The 23,775-nt window shown below is 36.5% G+C and overlaps 1 long non-coding RNA gene across 1 annotated transcript; it reads right to left on the bottom strand.

Moving 5' to 3' along the window:
• Positions 1 to 1,106: 1,106 nt before the first annotated feature.
• Positions 1,107 to 23,775, bottom strand: LOC117082342. The gene is made up of 3 exons (XR_004436558.1): positions 23,700 to 23,775; positions 22,902 to 22,980; positions 1,107 to 1,175 (listed from the first exon to the last, which is right to left on the bottom strand). It is a non-coding gene; the product is annotated as an uncharacterized LOC117082342 (long non-coding RNA).

The raw sequence follows: 23,775 nt of genomic DNA, 5'->3' as shown, positions 1-23,775 counted from the left end.
TCAAAAGAAAGGAAAAAGGAAGATGAAGGACAAGAACAAACTAAACAAAGCAGTAGAGTGGTATATTTAAATTCTAACATACCAGTAATCATTTGACATATAAAGCAACTTAATAATTCAAGTAAAAGATAAAATGAAAAATTAGATAACTAAGAACAAAACCATATTACATGTGGTTTGAGATAGATTTGTCTAAAACAAGAAAACTAGAAAATAAAGGATGCAAATATACATTCCATGCCCAAGCTAACAATAAGAAGGTTGGAAAATCTGTATTGGACAAAGTGGACTTTAATAAGTATTACTAGAGATGAAAGGTGATGCTACACAGTAACAAAACATTCAAATACTTTCTGCACTCACCCCAAATTGAAACTACTTACTGAATTGCTTTGAAATCCATTTACAGCTTGGAGCTCTCCCAAGGACAGCCTTCCCCATTTCAAAAACTTAAACAAAAGTTCCACAATTACATCAAATATCCACTTAGTGTTCATATTTCTCTAAATATTCAAAATTATTTAAAAATTGGCTTATTTTGATAGGAACCAAAGTCCATAATTCGGCTGATTGTGGTATCTCTAAACTGCCTTCAATATATTGTTTCTTTTTCTCTTTACTTTTCTACTTTCATTTTATTTATTAAGGATATAAGGCTGTTTGTTTTATAGAAATCCCTCATTCTAGATATTGCTGATTGCCATGGTGCTGTGTAACACATTCCTCTGTCCTGTATTTCCTGTAAACCTTTGATTAAATTTGATTTAATTTGAAAGTTTGTATGAATCAGGTTAAAATTTTTGGCAAGAATATTTCATACTAAGAACACATGCACACAGGGGAATCAACTCATACTGGAGCCTGTAGAGGGCAGGGGTTTGGGGAGAGAAAGGATCAGGAAGAATAGCTAATGGTTGCTGGGCTTAATACCTGGGTGATGGGATGATCTGTGCAGCAAACCACCATGGCGCACGTTTACCTATGGAACACACCTGCACATCCTGCACATGTACTCCAGAACTTAAAACAGAAGTTGGAAATAAAATAAAAAAGAATCTTTCATAGATGATTATATGAATTATATCAGGAAAACCACATTATATTACCTGGTTGGTCTCTTTGTGATAGTATCAGGGCTGATGATCTTTGTCAAGTTCCATTACTTCATTAGGAGGCTGTAAAATGGTGATATTTTAATTAAATTTGATATTAGTTTTGTACCAATTGCACAAATAAATTGCCTGTCTATGGGGTACTGATCAGAATACATCAAAGTATTATGTTCCTAAAAGGAATACTCTATATCCCGCTCCTCAGTTAATCTGAGTGTTTATTGTGTTACTGGAGGGTCTCCTAAATCCTGAAGACATGGCAAAGAACAAGAGTCTAAGGTTCCTGTTATAGTGATCATGGCACTCTAACAAGAAAAAAAGACAATAAATCAGAAAATAAATAAATAAACAAAGTAATTTCTGATTATCTTAAGCAGAGTGAGAAAAATTGACTAGGTTAAGTGAGAGTGACCAGCACAAGAATGATCTTTAAGAAAAGTGATCCTGTCTTCTCTACCATATTCTCTGACAATGTACTAATCTCCAAAAGCCTATATGTAAGACTGTGGGTACAGAATGGAAAATATGGTCTTAGGACAGAAAGAAGCCATATAAAAATGAAGTGATGAGTTCAGTTACAGAATAAAAAAAAAGGAAGGAGTTTCTTAATACCTTATCTCTTAAATTTTTCCTGATATTTATTATCAGAACATTTTTTAAGAATAGTGATTTTCTAATTCATCTTTTTGAAACTCCTGAATCCATCCTGATTTTAAAATATTGAAATGTACAGAAGTGATGGTTTGGACAATTACAAGCTCCCCATCTGGGTAATTAGAGCAAAGTATTTTGAAAAATTTAACAAGCTTTTAAAAATCAAATTTATTTTTTTCCTATGGACAAGTCTTGTGATAAGAGATTAACTCCCAAAAGAGGAAATGTTGTCTTCCTTATTCTCCCTACTTTCTGTTTATTCATTTGTTTGTTTGTTTGTTTGAGAAGGAGTCTCACTCTTTGTCGCCCAGGCTGGAGTGCAATGGTGCGATCTCGGCTCACTGCAACCTCCACCTCCCAGGTTCAAATGATTCTCCTGCCCCAGCCTCCTAAGTAGCTGGGATTACAGGCACTCACCATCACGTTCTGCAAATTTTTTTTGTATTTTTAGTGGAGACAGGCTTTCACCATGCTGGCCAGGCTGGTCTCGAACTCCTGACCTCAAGTGATCCACCAGCCTCAGCCTCCCAAAGTGCTGGGATTATAGGCATGAGCCACCACGCCTGGCTCTTCTCACTACTTTCTCTATCACAGTCAATCCCATTTCCTTCAAGGATCCATTCTTAGAAAATAGGAGAGGAAAAAAAGAGGGGGGGGCATGGTTGGAAGGTGCTGGGACGTGAGATGCATGTCGTGTCCTCTACTTGAAAAGGAATGGGAAAATGTCCCTCCCTCTGTCTTTTCACTTCATGCGCCATGGGTAATTTTGGAAGAAGGTACTTCTCTTTTCATGCTCAGAAGATAGAATTCCTCTGTTACTGCCAGCTTAAAGATCAAAATTCTGTGTTTATTTTGAGTTAATATAAGGAAGAGTCCAGGTTAGGGCGTAGATTTTAGTAACAAAGTCCTGGTTCAAATTCCTTATGTTCTGTGTAACCTTTTGTGTGACCTCAGACAAGTCATTCAATCCCCTTAATCTGTTTCATCATCTATGAAATGGAGGAGACACTTAAGTCTCATACTTGGGTTTCTTCTGAGAATTAAACATAAAGCAGGCAGAACAGTGCTGGGCACATCTGGGAGCTATTACTTTTACCATCCCAGGATGACAAGGACCACACCCACTCCCCTGAGGAGGAAGTGCTGTTGACTACATAGAACTGGACTACACTTTCCAGAATTCCAAAAAGCTATAAGGAAGTACTTCCAACTATGGGAAGTAGTGAAGGGATTTCATCCAGCCTTTTTTATATAAGTCACATAAATCATAACACAGAATTTCCATTTTTAAAAACTCTTTTCATAAAAATCAAAGTAATTTAATCAGAAACAGTTAAGATTTATATACAAAATGGTATGTGGAGGGGGTCCAATAAGGACTGGGAATTCTGTTTTCTGTCTTTCTTACCAGAGCATAAAATGCTGATTGATTCTCATTTTACTGATACCAGAAGTTTTCTTACAGTATATTGTATTGACAGAAGTGCTTAAAACTCATCATCAGCTTGCTTTCTTCCTCCTTGACATAGTTTAATACAATTTGTTCAAGTCACATGCAGAATTTGAGCCCGAAATTCCACACTTAAATCTCACAGCATCGGAAGGAGCCAGAGATAAACCTGAAGTGTTTTCGTGTTATCAAGATTCCACTGAAGAGGAAACAGAGTGCAAAGATGGAAAGAAAACGTTCATGTGCTTCAGTAAAGGTTATTCCTGCTGAAGAGGTGAGATGTATTTCCTGCTTCAATGAGTCAGATAAAATTCACCATTCTTAATGGAGATGAACTGGCTTGAAAAATATTTGCTTAAACAAACCATGTCCTTTGCATGGTCTTTTGCAACTTTCTTTTAGCTGACATTCCTCAAAGTTCAGCATCCACATTCAATCCAATTGTCGGACCTTTATAGAAAGATCATATAACTGCCTGTGGTAAGAGAGAAAATTTGGTATATTCCACATTGACCTGCCACCCTTTCAAGGCTATGTCAATATAAACATATAAAATGCAAAGGCTACACACCTTAGGTAACATGTGTGAGAAAATTGAATTTAATTCTATCAAAGGAATGGAAAAAATTTTATAAGCATGCAATGCATAAGAGGCATGTAAAGGAGGGGGCTTTACTATCCTAATTTGTATAAGATGGCTTTGAGACACAGAGATGTAACATTGACTATATTTCTGTAACATAAGGGAATGCATGGAATAGAATTAAGTTTTCTCAATCTATAGTCTTGTAATATTCACTCTGTATCACAGACCTTGGAAAGCTCAAGCTCTCATTTTCAGATGCAGCCTAGTATTTTGTAGAGATTAGACCATGATTAGTACTATCTTTTACAAAATACAATTTTGGAATATTCATGTAGACATATACACAAAATATATGTGGTTGTCTCTGAATGGGAAAATATCAAATATGCCAAAAAGAGAACTGAATTTTATTTGTACTCAAGTATCTGATCAGTTGACCTTAACCCTGAACCCTAATTAAACTTTTGTTTAAAATTAAGCATGCTCTTCAACAACCAATGGGTCAATAGGAATATTAAAAATTTTCTTAAGACAAATGAGAATGGAAAAATATCATATGAAAACCTACAGGACACAGCAAAAGCAGTTCTTAGAGGAATGTTTATAGCAATAAATGCCTACTTCACAAAATAAAAATTTCTAATTACCTAACAATACACCTCAACAATCTAGACAAACAAGAACAAACTAAACCCAAAATTGGTAGAATAAAGGAAATAATAAAGCTCAGAGCAGGAACAAATGAAATAGAGACTTAAAAAATTCAAAAGAATCAACAAAAGAGTTGTTTGTTTGAAAAAGTAAACAAAATTGACAAACCTTTAGCTAGACTAAGAGAAAAAACACAAAATACAGGCTGGGCCCAGTGGCTCACACCTGTGATCTCAGCACTTTGGGAGGCCGAGGCGGGCAGATCACGAGATCAGATCAAAACCATCCTGGCTAACATGGTGAAATCCTGTCTCTACTGAAAATACAAAAAAACATTAGCCAGGCATGGTGGCAGGTACCTGTAGTCCCAGCTACTCGGGAGGCTGAGGTACGAGAATGGCGTGAACCCAGAAGGCGGAGCTTGCAGTGAGCTGAGATCCCCCCCACTGCACTCCAGCCTGGAAAACAGAGCGAGACTCCATCACAAAAAAAAAAAAAGAGAGAGAGAAAAGAAAATACAAAATCAGATATGAAAAAAGAAACATTACAACTGATACCACAAAAATACAAACATCATAAGAGACTATTATGAACAACTACATGCCAACAAATTTGAGAACATAGAAGAAATAATTTGCTGGACACATACAACTGACCAAGATTAAATTATAAAGAAATATAAAATCTGAACAGGCCAATAACAAGTGAGGAAATTGAAAAGGCAATACAAAGTCTTCCATCAGAGAAAAGCTCAGGACCTGATGGTTTCAGTGCAAAATTCCACCAAACATTTAAAGAGCAAACATCAATTCTACTCAAACAGTTCCAGAAAATTGAGGAGGAGGGAGTATTTCTAAATTCATTTTATGAGGCCAGCATTACCCTGTTTCCAAAACCAAACAAGAACACAGCAAAAAAAACTACAGGCCAGTATCTAATGAACATAGATTTAAAAATTCTCAACAAGATACTAGCAAACCAAATCCAAGAGCACACTAAAAAGACCATTCACCATGGTCAAGTGGAATTCATCCCAGAGATGCAAGAATGATTTAGCATATGCAAATCAACAAATTGTATAATAATATATCACATTAACAAAAGGAAAGAAAAACCATATGATCATTTCAGTCGATACAGAAAAAGCACTTGACAAAAGTCAACATACCTTTATGATATAACTCTCAAAAAGTACTTACAGATAGTATGTATCTCAACACAATAAAGGCCATTTATGACAAATCCACAGCTAACATCATAGTGAACAAGAAGCAAGACAACGATCCCCTCTTTCACACTCTGTTGAACAAAGTCCTGGAAGTCTTAGCCAGGGCAATTAGACAACAGAAAGAAATAAAAGGTATCCAAACTGGAAAGGAGGAAGTCAAATTGGTTCCTGTTTGTGGAAGTGGCATGACCTTATATATAGAAAGTCCTAAAGACTTCACCAAAAATACTGTTAAAACTAATAAACAAATTCAGTAAAGTTGTAGCATAGAAAGTAAACATGCAAAAATCAGTAGCATTTCTAGATGCTAATAATGACCTACCTGAAAAAGAAATCAAGAAAACAATTCAATTCACAATAGCTATGAATAAATACAAATAACAAGCCTAGGAATAAACTTAACCAAGGAGGTAAAAGATCTCTATGCTGAAAACTATAAAACTTTGATAAAATAATTAAAGAGGATACAAACAAATGAAGAGACATTCCATGTTCATGGATTGAAAGAATGAATCTTGTTAAAATGACCATTCTACCTAAAACAATCTACAGATTCAATGCAATTTCTATCAATGACATTTATCAATGACATTCTTCACAGAAATAGAAAAAATAATCCTAAAATTCATATGATACAACAAATATCCTGAATAGCCAAAGAAATCCTCAACAAAAATAACAAAGCTGGAGACATCACACTGCCTGACTTCAAAATACACTACAAAGCTATAGTAACCAAAGCAGCATAGTACTAGCATAAAAACAGATACATAGAGCAAAGGAACAGAATAGAGAGCTCAGAAATAAATTCACCCACCTACAGGCAACTGATTTTCAACAAATGTGCCAAGAACACACACTGGGAAAAATACAATGTCTTCTATAAGTGGAGCTGAAAAAATTGGATATCCACATACAGAAGAATGAGACTAGACCCCTATCTACCTCTCATCATACACAAAAATCTACTCAAAATGGGTTAAATATTTAAATCTAAAACTTGAAACTATAAAACTACTAAAAAAAAAACCAGCATTGGACTGGGCAAGGATTTTTTAAAATAAGACCTTAAAGACAGAGACAACAAATGCAAAAATAGACAAATGGGATTACATAAAACTAAAAAGCTTTTGCACCACAAAGGAAATTATTAACACAGTGAAGAGACAACCTACAGAATGGAAAAAAAAAAAAAAAAAAAACCATTTACAAGGTATACATCTGACAAGGGGTTAATATCTAGAATATATAAGAAATCTAACATCAAAAAAATAAGTAGCTCAATTTAAAAATGGGCAAAAGATCTTAATAGACAATTCTCAAAAATAGACCTACAAATAGCCAACTGCTATTTGAAAATGTGCTCAGCATCACCAATCATCAGGACAATGAGATGAGATACCACATCACTCAAGTTACAATGGCTATTATCCAAAAAACAAAATATAACAAGTGTTGGCAGGGATATGGAGAAAAGGGAATGCACACACTGTAAATGGAATTGTAAACTAGCACAGCCATTACAGAAAGCAGTATGGCTCAAAAAAATTAAAAATAGAACTACCATATGATCCAGCAATCCCGCTACAGTGTATATACCCAAAGGAAGTGATATCAGTATGTCAAGAAGATATTTGCATTCCCATATTTATTGCAGCACTATTGATAATAGCCAAGATGTGAATCAACCTAAGTGTACATCAACAGATGACTAAATTTTTTTAAATGTGGTAAAGCAAAAGAAGCTGTCATCAGAGCAAATGGACAACCTACAAAATGGGAGAAAACTTTTGCAATCTACCCATCTGACAAAAGGTCTAATATCCAGAATTTACAAGGAACTTAAACAAATTTACAAGAAAAAAACAAAACCCCATTAAAAAGTGAGAAAAGGACATAAACAGACAGTTCTCAAAAGAAGACATTTATGTGGCCAACAAACATATGAAAAAAAGCTAAACATTACTCATCATTAGAGAAATGGAAATCAAAATCACAGTGAGATACCATCTTACTCCAGTCAGAATGGCGATTAGTTAAAAATCAAGAAACAACAGATGCTGGTGAGGCTGCAGAGAAATAGGAATGATTTTACTCTTTTCATGAGAATGTAAATTAGTTCAGTCATTGTGGAAGACACTGGCAATTTTTCCAGTATCTAGAACCAGAAATACCATTTGATCCAGCAATCCAATTACTGGGTATATACCCAAAGGAATATAAATCATTCTATTATAAAGATTCATGCACATGTATGTTTATTATAGCACTATTCACAATAGCAAAGATATGAGACGTGGGATTAACACAAATGTCCATCAACAATAGACTGGATAAAGAAAATGTGGTACATATACTCCATGGAATATTATACAGCCATAAAAAGGAATGAGGTCATATCCTTAGCAGGGACATGGATGAATCTGGAAGCCATCATCCTCAGCAAACTAACACAGAAACAGAAAACCAAACACTGCATGTTCTCACTCATAAGTGGGAGCTGAACAATGAGAAAACATGGACACAGGGAGGGGAACAAAACACACAGCAGGGCCTGTCGGTGTGGGGAGGGGAGGGAAAACATCAGGACAAATAGCTGATACATGAGGGCTTAATACATAAGTGATGGGGTAGTAGGTGCAGCAAACCACCATGGCGCATATTTACCTATGTAACAAACCTGCACATTCTGCACATGTATCCCAGAACTTAAAATAAAATTTAAATTCAAAAAAGAAAATGTGGCATATACACACAATGGAATACTATTCAGCCATAAAAAGAATGAAATTCCTGTCAAGCAGAGTCCTATGGATGAAAGAAAAAATTAAGTAAGAATGAAATCCTGTTATTTGTGACAACATGGATGAACTTGAAGGACATCAGGTTAGGTGAAATAAGCCCGACAGAAAAAGAAAAATACCACATGACCTCATTCATATGTGGAATCTAAGAGGAAAGCAAAAAAAGAATTAGTTAGGCATGGTGGCTTGCAACTGTAGTCCCTGCTACTTTGGGAGGCTAAGGCAAGAGGAATACTTGAGCCTGGGAGGTTTGAGACTGCAGTGAACTGTGATCCTGCCACTGCACTCCAGCCTGGGTGACAGAATGAGACCATGTCTCAAAAAAAAGAAAAGAAAAAGAAAGTTAGTATCATATAAGCAGAAAGTAGAACAGTGGTTACGAGAGACTAAGGAGGGAAGAGGGGGATACGGAGAGGTTGGTCAATGGGTACAAAATTACAATTAGATAGGAGGAATAAGTTCTGGTGGTCTATTGCACATAAAATGTATATAATAGTAAAATATCATATATTACAAAATAGCTAGAAGAGAGGCCTTTGGATGTTCTCACTACTAAGAAATGACAAATGCATGAGGCAATGGATCCAGTAACTACCCTGATTCATATCATTATACATCATAGATGTACATTGAAACACCAAATAGTACTCTATGTGTACAATTATAATGTGTCCATTTACAAAAACAAGTTTTCAAAAAAGCAAAGACCTGTAAAAAATTTCCTTTAATTTGCATATGAGCACAGGTACATAATATGTAGCAAATATACACTCTGCTGTTGCCCTACCAGCTAGTCCTGGGTCCAGTCCTAAGATGTAGCCTTGTTTTTTTATATGGGGCTATATCATTCCCGACATACAAAAACTAGGAAAGCGGCCAACGCGAAGTCCGATTTTTAAAAATTTAAGGGTTTGTTCTTTTTCACCTCTGTGCTGACATCGATCTTCTTGTAAACCCTCTGTTACCACCACAAAAATGTAATGCCTTCACACTGCCCTTTGGCTTTTGAACTTTTTCTCAGTGCAAGTCCCCTTGGGCTTGCCTAACCTCTAAAGTCACATGCTCCATGGTTACATCACTTTTTCTCTTTTCCACAAAGCTCCCCACTTCTCATGTGGATCATAAAGAGGGGTTTAGGAAAGCAATCTGATTGAGCTGAAACACCTCAGCAAAGAGTTTTTCATGTGTCACTTCCCCCTTGTCCAGTCTCCTTAACCTTCCCAGGCACATTTATGTTTTAATCAATGTTTAAAGTACAGAAATCATAGGTGTAAGATATTTACGAAGAGGCTTCTTTTTAAGTAACAATTTTTAAATACTCTTCAGCCCAAGAAAATGTTTTAAACAAAATTGACACAGATGCCAAATGTACAAAACGTGTGAAAACAGAATTTATTGTTGAAGTAATGGGAGTAGGACCAAAAACCAGCTCCACTCTCACACAGAATAGCCCCAGACACACATCCTCAGAGTCCTCATTCCTCAGAGTAAGATTTGAATGCTGCTGCAGATTCTCACATGTTTCAGCTTTCTCTGAGTCTTAGTTAGGGAGAAGAAAAAGAAGCAGGTCTTTCACCACTCATTCAATTGTGTTTAAAAAAAAAAAAAACTGAGAGCTATCAACAGAGTCATGTCATTCTCAGCCACCACCAATGTCCTATGACTCACTCTTCTTTTAGAAGGAATCAAGAAAAAAAATGATTAACACCTTTTCCTTTTTACTACCAACACTTTTCTAAACTCTGATACCTGGAAGATCCTAATTTAATCTTGGATCCACTATATGAAAGGAGCAGATGACACAAGTGTTCAGGAATATTATAGTCTTTCACAATAAATATTCTCAGAATGTAGCTATAGGAGACAATAAAACAAGTTTGCTGAATGGTGGAATAAATTCTATTTTTAAATAGATGCATTAAATGTATTTGAAACACTTTTAAAAATTTTCAAATTGTTTATTTTTATGATATAATAGCTTTTTTTCAAGTCAAATAATAGCCAGAGATCACATGTAGACACATATGATGAATAAGGCATTTTATGGAAGACTGGTACATTTTTATCCACCCAAAGCTGCCAGCTGGCAACAGTATTCTCAAATTGCATGCTGTTTAAAAGGTGATACGTTTTTTAAAAAGAGCAACAATAATAACAAAAATATACTAAACTTACTATAAGCAAAGCTAAGGTCATTTCATACATTTTTATTCATTCAACTCATTATAGCTCTATGTTTTAGTTATTGTTAATATCCCAATTTATGAATGAGCAACTGAGGTACAAAAATAATTAAGTAACTTATTCATGGTCAAACAGACAGTAAATGGTAGAGCAGAAATTTGAACCCATGCAGTGGTGCTTTGGGACTTCTGCTGCTAACCACCACGATACTGACTCATGTAAAACATATGCTACCATGTGTGCTCACATTGTCACTGGTGTATGATAATACATCAAGGTGCAAGAAGATTCCTGTTTATTTATCTCCTGCCTGAATAGCACCCTTTAAAGTCAGACATATAGCCAACATGGATGTTTACTAGCCATGTCAAATTTAACATATCAAAAATAAAAAATTCTAATTTACCCAACCCTTCACAAAGATGCTCCCAATGCAGTCTTCCTCACCTCAGTAAAGATGATCTCTAATGGTCCAGTTATGCAGGCTAAAACTCTGGCATGGTGGATACAGGCTAAAACTAAGGTATTCTGACGTGACTTCCAATGATTATTTTTCCTGGCATTCATGCCTTTGGGTATGCCCCTCCCCTTGAATGTGAGCTGGACCTAGTGACTTGCTTCTATTAAATAGAATACAGCAAAAGTGATTGGATGCCATTTCCATGACTAGTTTACGAAAGATTGTGACTTCCATCTTGTTAGCAGCCTCTCTCGTTGACACTCTGTGACCCTTTTACTTGTTGACTCTAATGAAGCAAGCTGCCACACTGTGAGATGATTTATGGAGAGGCCTACATAGTGAGACACCAAGAGTCATCTCTGGCCAACAGCTTCGGAGGAAATGAATCTGACAAATAGTCAGGAAAGTGAGCCAGGAAGCAGATCCCTCCCAGTTGACCCATGATATGACTGCAGTCTTGAGAGAGACCCAGAACCACAAAGCCCATTAAAGCAACACCCAGCAATACTCATTGAAACTATAAGAAATCCATGGTAATGTTTTAAGCCTCTAAGTTTTGAAATACTTCATTACTCAGTGATAGATAACCAATACATCTAGAGTCATCATTTGACTCCTCCCTCTCTCTCACATCTTATATCCAAATTCTCAGCAAATATTGTTGGCTCTTCCTTTAAGATTCAGCCAGAATCTGAGCAATTCTAAATATCTTCACTGAGATATCTTTGATGCAAACTACCATAATCTCACACTGGAATACTGCAAAAAGCTTATAACTGGCTTCTTCCAGGTCTCCTGAGTCTATTCTTGTTACAACAGCCAGACTGATTCTTTTAAAACATAAATCAGACCTTACAGCAATGGCAGCCACCTGGTTCTTAGCATCATCTGCCTGGCAGGTGGCTAAGAAACTGTGTACCTTCTCCATCATCAGATTTCCAGTCACTGATGAGGCGAACCCAAGACTAAGGCTTTGTATCAGAAACAATAAAATAACGACAAATGTAAGTCTGGTCGAGAGAGACTGCTAGAACACAGAACATAGCTGTTGACCCAGACTGGGCTAGTCTTTTCCCTGTTGCAACACCATTTAAATCTTTCAAGTTCCTTTCAAAGCTCTTGAAATGGGTATTTGACCTTAGAAAGGGGGTTATATGACAAAAGAGGGAAGCCAAAACTTAAATATTTCTGGCTTTCTACATTTGGCATGTATAGAAATTCAAAAGCACTGTATAGTTCTCAAAGATTTCTGCACTAAGTGGCCAGCAGCATCAGACTTGTGAGAAATATGAGTAGCATTGTCCAATTAAAACTGATTTAACTGATTATGTTTCAGCAGAACTATCTATTCAAAATCCCAAAGTAGAGTAGGAACCTTATTGAGTAAACTTTCCAATCTGAATTTAAATGATCATGTGAAGAAGAAACATACTAAGCTTGCAAGAGAGCAATACTTTAAGACCATAGAAATGTTCATCAGCAAAAAGACAGAATTATGATTATACAACTTACCCACTCACAGTTTCATACCTCGAATTTTAAACCAGAGAATAAGAGAAAAAAAGGTGGAAGCATATGTGAAGGAATATCTATGAAAAATAGTTCATAAAAGAAAAATATAAAAATATGTACAAATTAAAGCTACTGATAAAACAAGAACGCGGTTGTTCTAAACAAGTTAAGGATCACAAAACATCTGTTCATTTTAAGAATTGGAAGAGGGATAAAAATAGCATTTCTAAGTACAAAGAATCAGTGGAAAGTAAGGTACATATTGAATTGACATGAATTAGAGTGAAAACATATATGCGATTATCAATTCTATCAGAGTATCTCTATATAATCTATATTTGATCTATATGTGCAATAAGAATATGGCTGACCTCTGTCCCCAGTTCCTGGGAGGTAAACTGTAAACCTTTGAAATGTCCTGAGTGATTGTACTGTCATTGCTATTTATGTTGGGTCCCTCATACTATTCCTGATAGTTTATGCTAACAATATGGCTAAAGATGGGAACTGGTCATGCTAGAAAAATCAACCATGTGATTAACAGATTATTTCAGCAGTATGATATCAGCCTGATTTCTGGAAGGGGGAAAAGAGGGGAATTGAAGATTGAATCCAACCATGTGGCCAATGAGTCAATCAATATCATGATTCAATGCAGCCTCAATAAAGACTCTGGGCACCAAAGCTATAAGGGGAGCTTCCCTGGTTTAGCAATACCCTTTAAGCATTGTCACACTTCAAAGCTGGGAGGATAACATATCCCTGAGGACAATAGAAGATTTGCATTTGGAAACCTCCCAGAATTGGTTCTGTGCTTCTTTATTTTTGATGGTTCTAACTTGTATCGTTTTGTTGTAATAAAACTGTAATCTTTAAGTATAGCACTTTCCTGAGTTGAGTCATTCTAGTGAGTTATCAAACCTGAGGTGGATTATGCGAATCCCCAAATTTGTAGCCAGATGGCCAGACATAAAGATATCCCTGGGGAAACCTGAATTTGTGGCTGGCGTTAGAGAACAGTCTTCCTTCACACTATGCAGCTTACCTAACTCTAGATACTATGTCAAATTTACTATAAATTCTAAAACATTTCCTTAAAATCTGTTGTTTTATAGTGGAATCAAATTTATTCTTACATATATATGCTCAAAAGGAAAGTCAGATCATGCCACAAATCAGTCCCAAATCCTGGATGGGCTCACCATCCTCCTTATTAAAAGCTGAAGCTCACTTAGTGGTCCATGTTGCTCTATAGGGAATGGAGTCCTGGGCCCCATGGCTTCCCTGGCTTTTTTTTTCCTCCTAGCCTCCCCCTTGCAAGGCTCATGCCTCTCTAGGATCTCATGCCTTACACTGGCCTCTTTGCTGTTTGTGGAACAATCCATGTATTCTTAAGGCTTTTGCATTGGCTCTTTCTTCTACCCAGAACTCTCTTCTCCCTGATACCAGTGTAGCTCATTCCCTAACCTACCACTATTTTGGCTAAAAATACCACCATGAGCTGGGCACAGTGGCTCACACCTGCAATCCTAGCACTTTGGGAGGCTGAGAAGGGAGGATCAGTTGAGGCCAGGAATTCAAGACTAGCCTGGGCAACAAAGTGAGACCCTGTTTCTACAAAAAAATTTAAAAATTAGCTGGGAGTAGTGATGTGTGTAGCTATAGTCTCAGCTACTTAGGAGGCTGAGGTGGATCACTTGAGCCCAGGGGCTCAAAGCTACAGTGGGTTTGATCACACCACTGCACTCCTGCATGGGTGACAGAGGGAGACCCTGTCTCAAAAAAAAAACACCCACCTTGAAAGTGAAAGTGAGCCCTTTTCTGTCCACACAGTGCCCACTGCCCCTTCCCAGGCTGTCCCAATCCACCTCTAAAAAGAAATTTTCTAGCTGTAACCCTCCCTAAGGACTCCATCAGATCTTCTGGGAAAAGGATAACTTCTCACTTTTCTTCCTATTATGCTTATTTGCAATGTGGCCCAACAATGATTGTGTAAATATTAGTGACATAATTGTGGCAAGAAGGCAAGCCAGGAATGAGGGCCATGCCCCTGGGGACTGTCTTCCTGGGTCCAAAGGAAAGACCAAGTTTGCTGAGATTTTAACAGGAAATGCTTCCAAGATAATGCCCTTCTGAAATTGCCCTGATCTTCAGGGGGAGGGAAGCATATATAAGTACAGCAAAAATACATTTTAGTCAAAGGCTAAATGGCAGAGTATTTAAATCAAAATTTAAATAACACTGAAGCTAAATATCACCTTCACAGAATAAAATTTTCTGAGATAAGAATATATCTTAAGTCCAAAACTTGTGAAATAATAATACTTAACTATTTTCAATATGATAATATTACAGTAAAATTAACTACTTTTAAAAATAATAGTCAAATTTTATAAGTTTGCCATTAAAGGAAAAGAAAAAATACTTCTGAATTGTAACTAGCTAATTGCAGCCACCGCTCCCAACCTGCACATTTTCAACACTCTTTTGAAGTTCACTTTCAACCCAGGTCAATGGAAGACATCAAGTATATTTTGATCAGTTTTGTTTCTATTGTTTCCTATGGCTGATGTTGCCACCAAGGTCTTACAGTATTTATGTCCTCTAGTAGTAACCAGTCAAAGTCTCTTCAACTCCTAAGCCAAATACTGATGATTGTGATAATGAATTTTATGTGTCTAGTTGACTGGGGTTACAGGCCAGGCTCAGTGGCTCATGCCTGTAATCCCAGCACTTTGGGAAGCCAAGGCAATAGGATCAGTTGAGCCCAGGAGTTCAAAACAAGCTGGGGCAACATAGTGAGACCCCATCTGTATAAAAAAAAAAAAAAAAGTAAAAAGTAGCCATGCATGGTGGCATATCTCTCAGTCTCAGCTATCTGGGAGGTTGAAGCAGGACATTCACTTGAGCCCCGGAAGTCGAGGATGCAGCGAGCCAAGACTGAACTACTGCACTCCAGCCAGGGCAACAGAGCCAGGCCTGGTCTCCCAAAAAAAACCAACAAACAGAAAAATGTTGACTAGGCTAAAAGATGCCCAGACATTTGGTCAACCATTATTCCAGGTATTTCTGTGAGGGTAGTCTTATATTCTCATATTCTTATATGAGCTTAACATTTAATTTGGTACTTTGAGTAATAAAGATCACCCTCCTTAATGTGGAGAAATACATTAATCATCCACTAACAGAGAATGAGCTACATTGATATCAGGCAGAAGACAGTTCTGGGTAGAAGAAACAGCCAGTGCAAAAAAAAAAAATTGACCCTCTCTTGAGAAAGAGAGAATTTCTCTTGTCTGATGGTCTTTGAATTAAGGCATCAACTTTTTTCTTGCCTTTGAGATTTACCTGAAGCATCAGCTTTTCCTGGGTCTCAGGCCTGCCAGTCCTTAGATGAGAACTACCCCACTGGTTCTGCTGGTTCTCAGGCCCTCAGACTTCAGCTGGAGCTTTGGTTTCTCTGGAGAGCCCTAAGACAATCACAATTTTATTGATGCAGTTCGCAAACTCAACCTCTGTGCACTGCTTGCAGAAGATACTATTTTCAGAAGCAACATTATGGCCTTTTACTTATTTTTACTTCTAATATATTTACAGGCCCTTGCTGTTTCACATAATCAGTTTTGTACAAATTGTGCTTAAACCTCAAACAAAAAAAAACAATGCGGCAATGAGTCAGACATGGTCACTCACACCTATAATCCCAGCACTCTGGGAAGCTGAGGCAGGAGGTGCTTGAAGCCATGGGTTTGAGACTAGCCTGGGCAACATGGTGAGACCCCCGTCTCTACAAAAAACAAAAATATTTTTAAAAAAATAACTAACCAGGCATGGTGGTAGATGCTTGTAGTCCTAGCTGTTCGAGAGGCTGAGGTGGGAGGATCACTTGAGCCCGGGAGCTCAAGGCAGCAATGAGCTAGGATCACACTATTGCATTCCAGCCTGGGTGACACAGTGAGATCCTGTCTCAAAAAACAAAAAGTGGCAAGGAAGCTATAAGCTTGAGTTTTAAGATAAAATAGTCTCCAAATTTCCACCTGCAACTCAGCTTTCACTGCACATATACTTATGCTATTATTTTTCCTGGAATAGAATGGTAGAAAAATCAAGCAAGCCCCATGCAACAAATATCTGCCCTCACAAGAAAGATCAGCAAGCTCTGATAAGATGAAGTATTTTCTATAGGACCAATATCAGTAGTTCATAAGTCTATTTTGATTTTGGTAAGCAAATTGGCTCATAGCTATACAGGTAAGATTAATTACAAAGAACAGTATTAAAGTTACTTGTCTTGGGCAGGGTTTTTTTTTTTTTCATGTAATTTCTGTTATTCCAAGTTATTTGAACATGATAAGGCAGTGCCAAAATTTCTTGCAAATTATGCAGTTTGTCTATGGCTAAGGAATGATGATAAAAGTCTCTCGAATATGACCTATAATTCTGAAGTGTGTTCCATACTGTACCTGCTTTCTGAACACATGACTGAAATGTGTGAATAAATGGCAGAGGCTTCCTAAATTATTCATAGCCCACACCAGGCATTCTGTGTCATCAATAACATTTGCATGATGTTAAAGTCCATATGCACTTATATTCAGCTTCCCAAAAGCTAAGCCACAAGGTAATGCCAAGTAGCAGATTTGGCCAAATACTGACACAAGACTAAAGGTAAAATTCGGGGCATCCCAAAATTCTGTGAGACTAAAGGAATCAGGAAGTAAATATATAAAAAAGGCTGGCACACCCCATCTCTTGGCTCTGTCAAAGAACAGGAAATTGCCTAGAGAATAATGGCCCTGAGCCACTAGAGGTGAACCATGGCCAAAGCCCAACAATGCACTGGAGGAAAATTCCAGGGACCACACAGGCAAGAACAAATGCACAACCAACCTGGTGACAGCCACAGGTTAGAGGACAGTTTCTTTTAATGAGAGCAGAGAAGGGCCAGCAAGTAACTGGACTGCCAATCAGATTATTTTACATGTAAATTGACATATTTCTATGCGTACTTCTATGGACATAGATCACATATTTCTATGTATACTCCTAACGGACATATATTACCACTTAACAATGAAGAAAGAGAATACTGATAGTAATGTCAAGGCTTCTTGTTTTTCTTTAAAACAATCTCTTTTTACTTTAGGTATATAAAGGAAAATGACCTCACCCTGATTAACTGAAAAATGAAAAATAAGACTTACAATGACTACTTGTCATAATCATGTAGAAAAATGGCCTTGAAAAGTGCATATATATCCCATTATCAGGGGAAGACAGCATTGCTTGTGATTAAAAGTTTGTTTTCTTATTTAATTTGGTTGTGATCAAAAGTAATCTGGAACCCAAACTCAGGGCAAATAAATAATAGGTGGTTAAATTTTTTAACCAACTGAGTCATTAGGGTTAAAGTGGGGAGTTATATCTTTTAAAAGGTGCATTCATTTCAGACATTTTGCTTTTCTGATTATGGGAAGCAAGACATTTATGTGCTTTTATGGGCTTTCTCATAAGACTTTGTGCAAATGCACTACAATATGCATTTGCTTTACTATTAGAACAGCTCAAGAGAACCATAAGGTACAATTACCATTTATTTCTATATGCCAAGTTTTCTGGCATATTTTCTTTGGGAGACTGTAAGTCTATCTGGCTGCTTCTGACCAAAGAGATTACTAATTCTACCAGAATCAGTAGCTGAAGTTGAGTGTAGATAAATTTAACTTCTTCTGGATCATTATAAACATCTCATTTGTTAATATAAATGTTTATTGATTTTTGCTTATTGCCTAAATAAATGTCTAATGGAGAAAAATTTTTAAGTATGGATATTTAAATAGAAAAACACAGAAACAAAATGTCAATTATATTCTACCACTGAAGACAACAAACAGTAACATTTTAAACTTTGTCTCTCTCATCTCTTTGCTATACTTATCCAAATGATATTTTTTACAAAAACTCATTATTTCTTAACTTTTTCCATGACTTGCTAAAGTCAACTACATATCATGTACTGACTTCCATTCCATTAGCAACTCTTTTATAAAAGTATTTTAAGGACTACATAGCATTCTACTGTATGGATGTTCTATAAATATATTTAGTTATTGAACTATATGTATTTATAACATAATGAGTCAAAAGTGCACAATGATGATTTAAATTGCATTCTGAATGCATTTGACCACTTTTTCTGAAACTCATAAAATCAGTAGAGATTTCAAGCTATCCATCAAAATCTATTCTACCTTTTTTCCTGAAAACATAGCTGAAATTACATTTCCCAATTCCCCTTGCTTCTAAGTATGAACCATATCCAGAAGGATATATGTTATTTTCACACTTAAACCTTAAAACATTGCACATGTGTTTCTCTGCATTCATTTCTCCCTGAAGAATCTCCCATCCATGTCTCTACTGAAACCATGAATTTGAAGCAACCCAGCTTTAACCAAACAGATCACAGCAGACCCTAGAATAGACCAATATCTTGAAAATAACCCGAGTCCCTGAATCACTGGGTGGAAGCTACCAATCTTGGACAAATGTGAAAGAAAGAAAATCATGTATTTGTTCTTTAACTTATTATATTATCTGATCTCTCTGTTACAGTAGCAATTATGCCTAATTCACCTCCTCCTTACCCAGTATAGTTCATCTACAGTAAATGATAACCCCATTTCTGCTTAGTCTGAAATTCAGTTTATATTGGAAGTTCCCCTTCCTGAAGTCTTTAGATCTTTGCTTTAGGAACAACCCAATCATAATTTCCACTTCAGAATCTCTGAAAATAATAAGGAATGAGAAACATTCCTTAGGCCACAAACCAGGAAGGTCCTCAATGTTTTCTGCTTCAAGGTTTTTTTTAACTGACATTTGACAAAATGAGGCAATACCCACTCTCAATTCAAGAGGAGGCTCACTCAGATGAGAAGTCAGTCCTGTCACTGATATCAATTTCCTTTTGATATAATAATAATCTATATATAGTGCTCAAAGAAACCCCAGAAATAGTCAAGATCCTTCTTTTTACAAGTGCAGAAACTGATGACCAGAGAAGTTAGCAGGCTTGTCCAACATTAAACAGGTGCAGATGCCACTAAGAATCAGAACTCAGAAATTCTGATTTCTTGTCAAAAATACTTTCTGCTACTCTAAAATACAAAAGCACCAATAGGAAGAATTCCTTTTCAAATGTCCTATCTTTCAATCCTCAAACACATTGTCTTTTTCCCCAGTGCTACCTACTTAAAACCAAACATACTACAACCCAGTACACACAGTCCAGTCAGTTCTCCCAGGCTGAATGAGAAGCATTCATTCATTGAACAATTATTATACAATAGCTATAGATTTATCACTGGCGAATAGGATACAATTTTTGCCTAAGGAAGTATACATCTAGAAAGCAAGCAATTATAATATTTTGAGTTTGATAAGATAGGGAAGATAGAGGAAAAATAAAATATTTATGGTTTTATGTAATTACAAACCCCCTAACCCAGTCCTGAAGGTCGTGGAAGGCTTCCTGGAAGGGGTGCCATGAGGCTGGTTTCCAAAAAAATGTGAAGATAAATTATGTGAAGTAGACATATTGGGACAACTGGAACTATCATATATAATGGAACTATAGGGGAAATCTCTCTTTAACATCTGTTCCTATCTCCTTCAAAACCATTACCCTACTACCTTCCCCATATGCTTTTCCCATACACCAATTTCTGTTCCAAGTGATGAGACAATACTAGTCATAACCATGAAAAAAATGTAAAACCCTACAGCCACCATGGACTTCAATTTAAAAATACCAGAAATAACTTCATTTTACTGCAATTTAAATCTCTTCTTTATTGTCACATTAATATTCTGTGCAAAATTGAAATATATGCTGAAAATATTCTGTTTATTTATGCATGAGTGACCATGATTTTGAAACTTTTCTCTGCAGCTCCTTAAAAGACTGATGAAGCCTTTAATCATTTGTCTACATGGAGGAGGTAAATGGGCCTGCCGCAGGCTCTCTGGGTCATGCCATCATCTGCTAGCTCTGGTGTTCAGCGCTAAATGAGGGAGGTTCATAATTGATAGCACAAGTGTAAATAATTCCACATATTACTGGTTTCCCAAAACCTCTTAATTATAGATGTGGAAGTTTGTTGCATTTTATTAAATGTTTAACTATTAAAATTATTTATGTCCTATGTATGATAATAAAATAACACAATTAAATGTGTGTTTAAATATTACCATAAAACTTTAAGCTAATTAACATACCTAAGGGAATATAATATTTTATAAAAATATCATGACATATATACTTCAAGTGAATAGGATACATAAATAAAATTCTGATGTACAAAATACCTAATGTATCAAAATAATAAAGTCTTCTTTTCAGAAAACTGTACAGACATCACAGTGAAAGTTCATTAGTGCTATACCTTTGTGATTATATTGATTTTGAAGCATTTCAACTTGACATAATACAGTTCTAAACAAAGATTTACGTCAAGTTGTAATGTTATTAGAAACATGATATGGAGCAAAATCTAACGTTTTCTACCCATTTCTGAACACAAATAAGTTTATTAATAATGCAGACCAAAGAACCTGTGTTTTGTAAAGACGTGGAAAACTTAATTTAAAAAAAACAAACGTGCATTAGTATTTATGAAAAATGTTGGAAGGGATAAGTTAAAGACCAGATCAAGTGATCATATTAAGGTAGTTTAGTTTTAAAATAAAAGTCTACACAATGCAAAACTCTCATTAAGAATCCTTATTTTGAAAGCCACAGATGTAATATCATATAGACACATTTCTTACAAACCAAACATTTCCTATTTTATGGGAAACAGTGTGCTTAAAGAGTTACTTAAAGGATTTCTTAAAAATTAGGCTGAAGCAGGCAGATCACCTGAGGTCAGGAATTTGAGAACAGCCTGGCCAACATGGTGAAACCCCATCTCTACTAAAAATACCAAGTTAGCTGGGTGTGGCGGCATGCGCCTGTAGTCCCAGCTATTCGGGAAGCTGAGGCAGAATAACTGCTTGAACCCACGAGGTGGAGGTTGCAGTGAGCCCAGATCATACCACTGCACTCCAGCCAGGGCGGCAGAGTGAGACTCCGTCTTAAAAAAAAAAAAAAAAAAGGCACATGTATACCTATGTAACAAAAACTGCACATTCTGCACATGTAACCCAGAACTTAAAGTATAATTTAAAAAAAGAATTAAAGCCTTAAAGCCTCCATTTTACAAATAGCAAAAGGGCAATAATGGTACTGTTTCTGTCACTATTAAAAAGTGAAATTGGTGTGCTATTGTTCTTAAGGGAGAGCTAATGTTCTCCAGTTGGTTCTGATACCCTCTCTCCTTCTGCCGCCAGTTAATTAACTCTCAACTGGTTTGAGAAAATTAGCCTGTACACAGGTTTAATCATTAATAGCTAAAAAAATAAATAAATAAGCTACCTTACCTACTCAGTGCTCTTATATAATACTATATAATATGAATATAAAATGAAATTCCTTATTCACTGTTACATGTAATCAGATAAACCAAAGAGGGGGAAATACTCTCGGTTTGAAAAGGTAGATGGCATAATGTCTTACATTGTAATAATTACTTTGATCCAGTCTATCACTCACAGCTTAAAACATTATCAACTTCAAGAGTTCCAATCAAACATTAATAAAATGTTGTTCCTATGAGATAAATGTATTCCCTCAATCCCACCCCAACTGACTAAGTCTCTCAATTTTATCTAATTTTGAGATCCAAACATATGTCATTCCTGTGAGCACATCCACAAGAATTTGAAGAATTCAATTCCTATTCACCTTCCAAGGAACTTTCTTACTCACATTAAAGCAGTATTTCTGCATTTTTAGTCAAATTTGGAGAGTTCCAGCACCTAAAAAGACACATTCTTAACTCTGACAAACTAGTAAATGTTGAAAAGGCTAAGATATTACCTTCTCTCAATATCAACAAACTGACTATACACTTGCCTGTCCCAGTATCCCAGACCAGCCTCTGACCTACCTCCTTCCTGCCCACTCCGGTCCAGGTCTCTGCAGGCATTCTTACTCCAACTAAACAGGTGGCTGGTCCTCCAGCTCATTTTGTTCTGATTACCCAATATCAACCCTCCTCCTCTGACTTAACTCAGACTAAGCAGCTGGCTCTAATTCAACTACTTAGTAAATCACTCACACACCTGATTTGATTCTTTCATTAGTCTTAGAGCGCCTACCTTGTGCTCAGCTGTGTACTCCTATTTCGAAACAGCCTGTGAATCTGTTCTTGTCCTGGTGGCACTGAGATTTTTCTGCCTATTAACATGAAGAAAGATAATGTCAATATCTCCAGATGACTTCTCTAGTGACTTATCTAACACATCTTACATTATTTAAAAAGCCACACTGTTCACAAGATAATGATGTATATTAAAGTGAGGTCAGTTTATCATAAATCATAAATCTTAGGCATTTTCTTTTCTTTTGTTACTGGTGACATACATGCCTGGCATGCCAGCAACGACCCAGGCCTAAGACCTCACAAAGTGAGCAGCTGTGCTATTCACCATATACTTCTGGCTCTCTACCTTCCAGGCACATGACAGAACTGCATTCCCCTGTCCACTTTGAACTTAGGCCCGGCTATGTATTTTCATTGAAATGGTAACAGAAGTGTCAATTCCAGGCAGTAGCTCTAAGATCCAGTGTAAGGCTCACCCCGTCTTCCAGCTAAGATGATCATGGAAGCTTTGTTGCAATGGAGTTGCTCTGAGTCTGGTTGAGAGATGAGCAGAGCTTCCTGCTGGCCCATGTTGGGCAGGTAGTGTGAGCAAAAAACGTTAAGTCAAGTTTCTAAAATTTTTGGAGGTGCTTCTTACTCCAGCATTAACTTTGCCAATTCTGTCTAATATAGGAATTAAAGGAAACTTAAAAGGTAGAGTGAGATAGGCTTATATATCTGACAGGATTTATTAATATAATTACTTAAAACTAAGCGAGCCCCTTTCAGCATGAAACAGTCACCATCTACTTACTTTTAAATAGAAATCAATTGGCGTTTTCTCCTTGTTTTACCTGAAAAAAATGACAGTATTTAGACTCCAAACCTTA

This window comes from Trachypithecus francoisi, unplaced genomic scaffold (genome assembly GCF_009764315.1).
Source record: "Trachypithecus francoisi isolate TF-2019V2 unplaced genomic scaffold, Tfra_2.0 Lachesis_group9, whole genome shotgun sequence".
Taxonomy (NCBI): Eukaryota; Metazoa; Chordata; class Mammalia; order Primates; family Cercopithecidae; genus Trachypithecus; species Trachypithecus francoisi.
The sequence above is the reverse complement of the archived record's forward strand: the minus strand, read 5'-3'. Positions and strand labels throughout refer to the sequence as shown.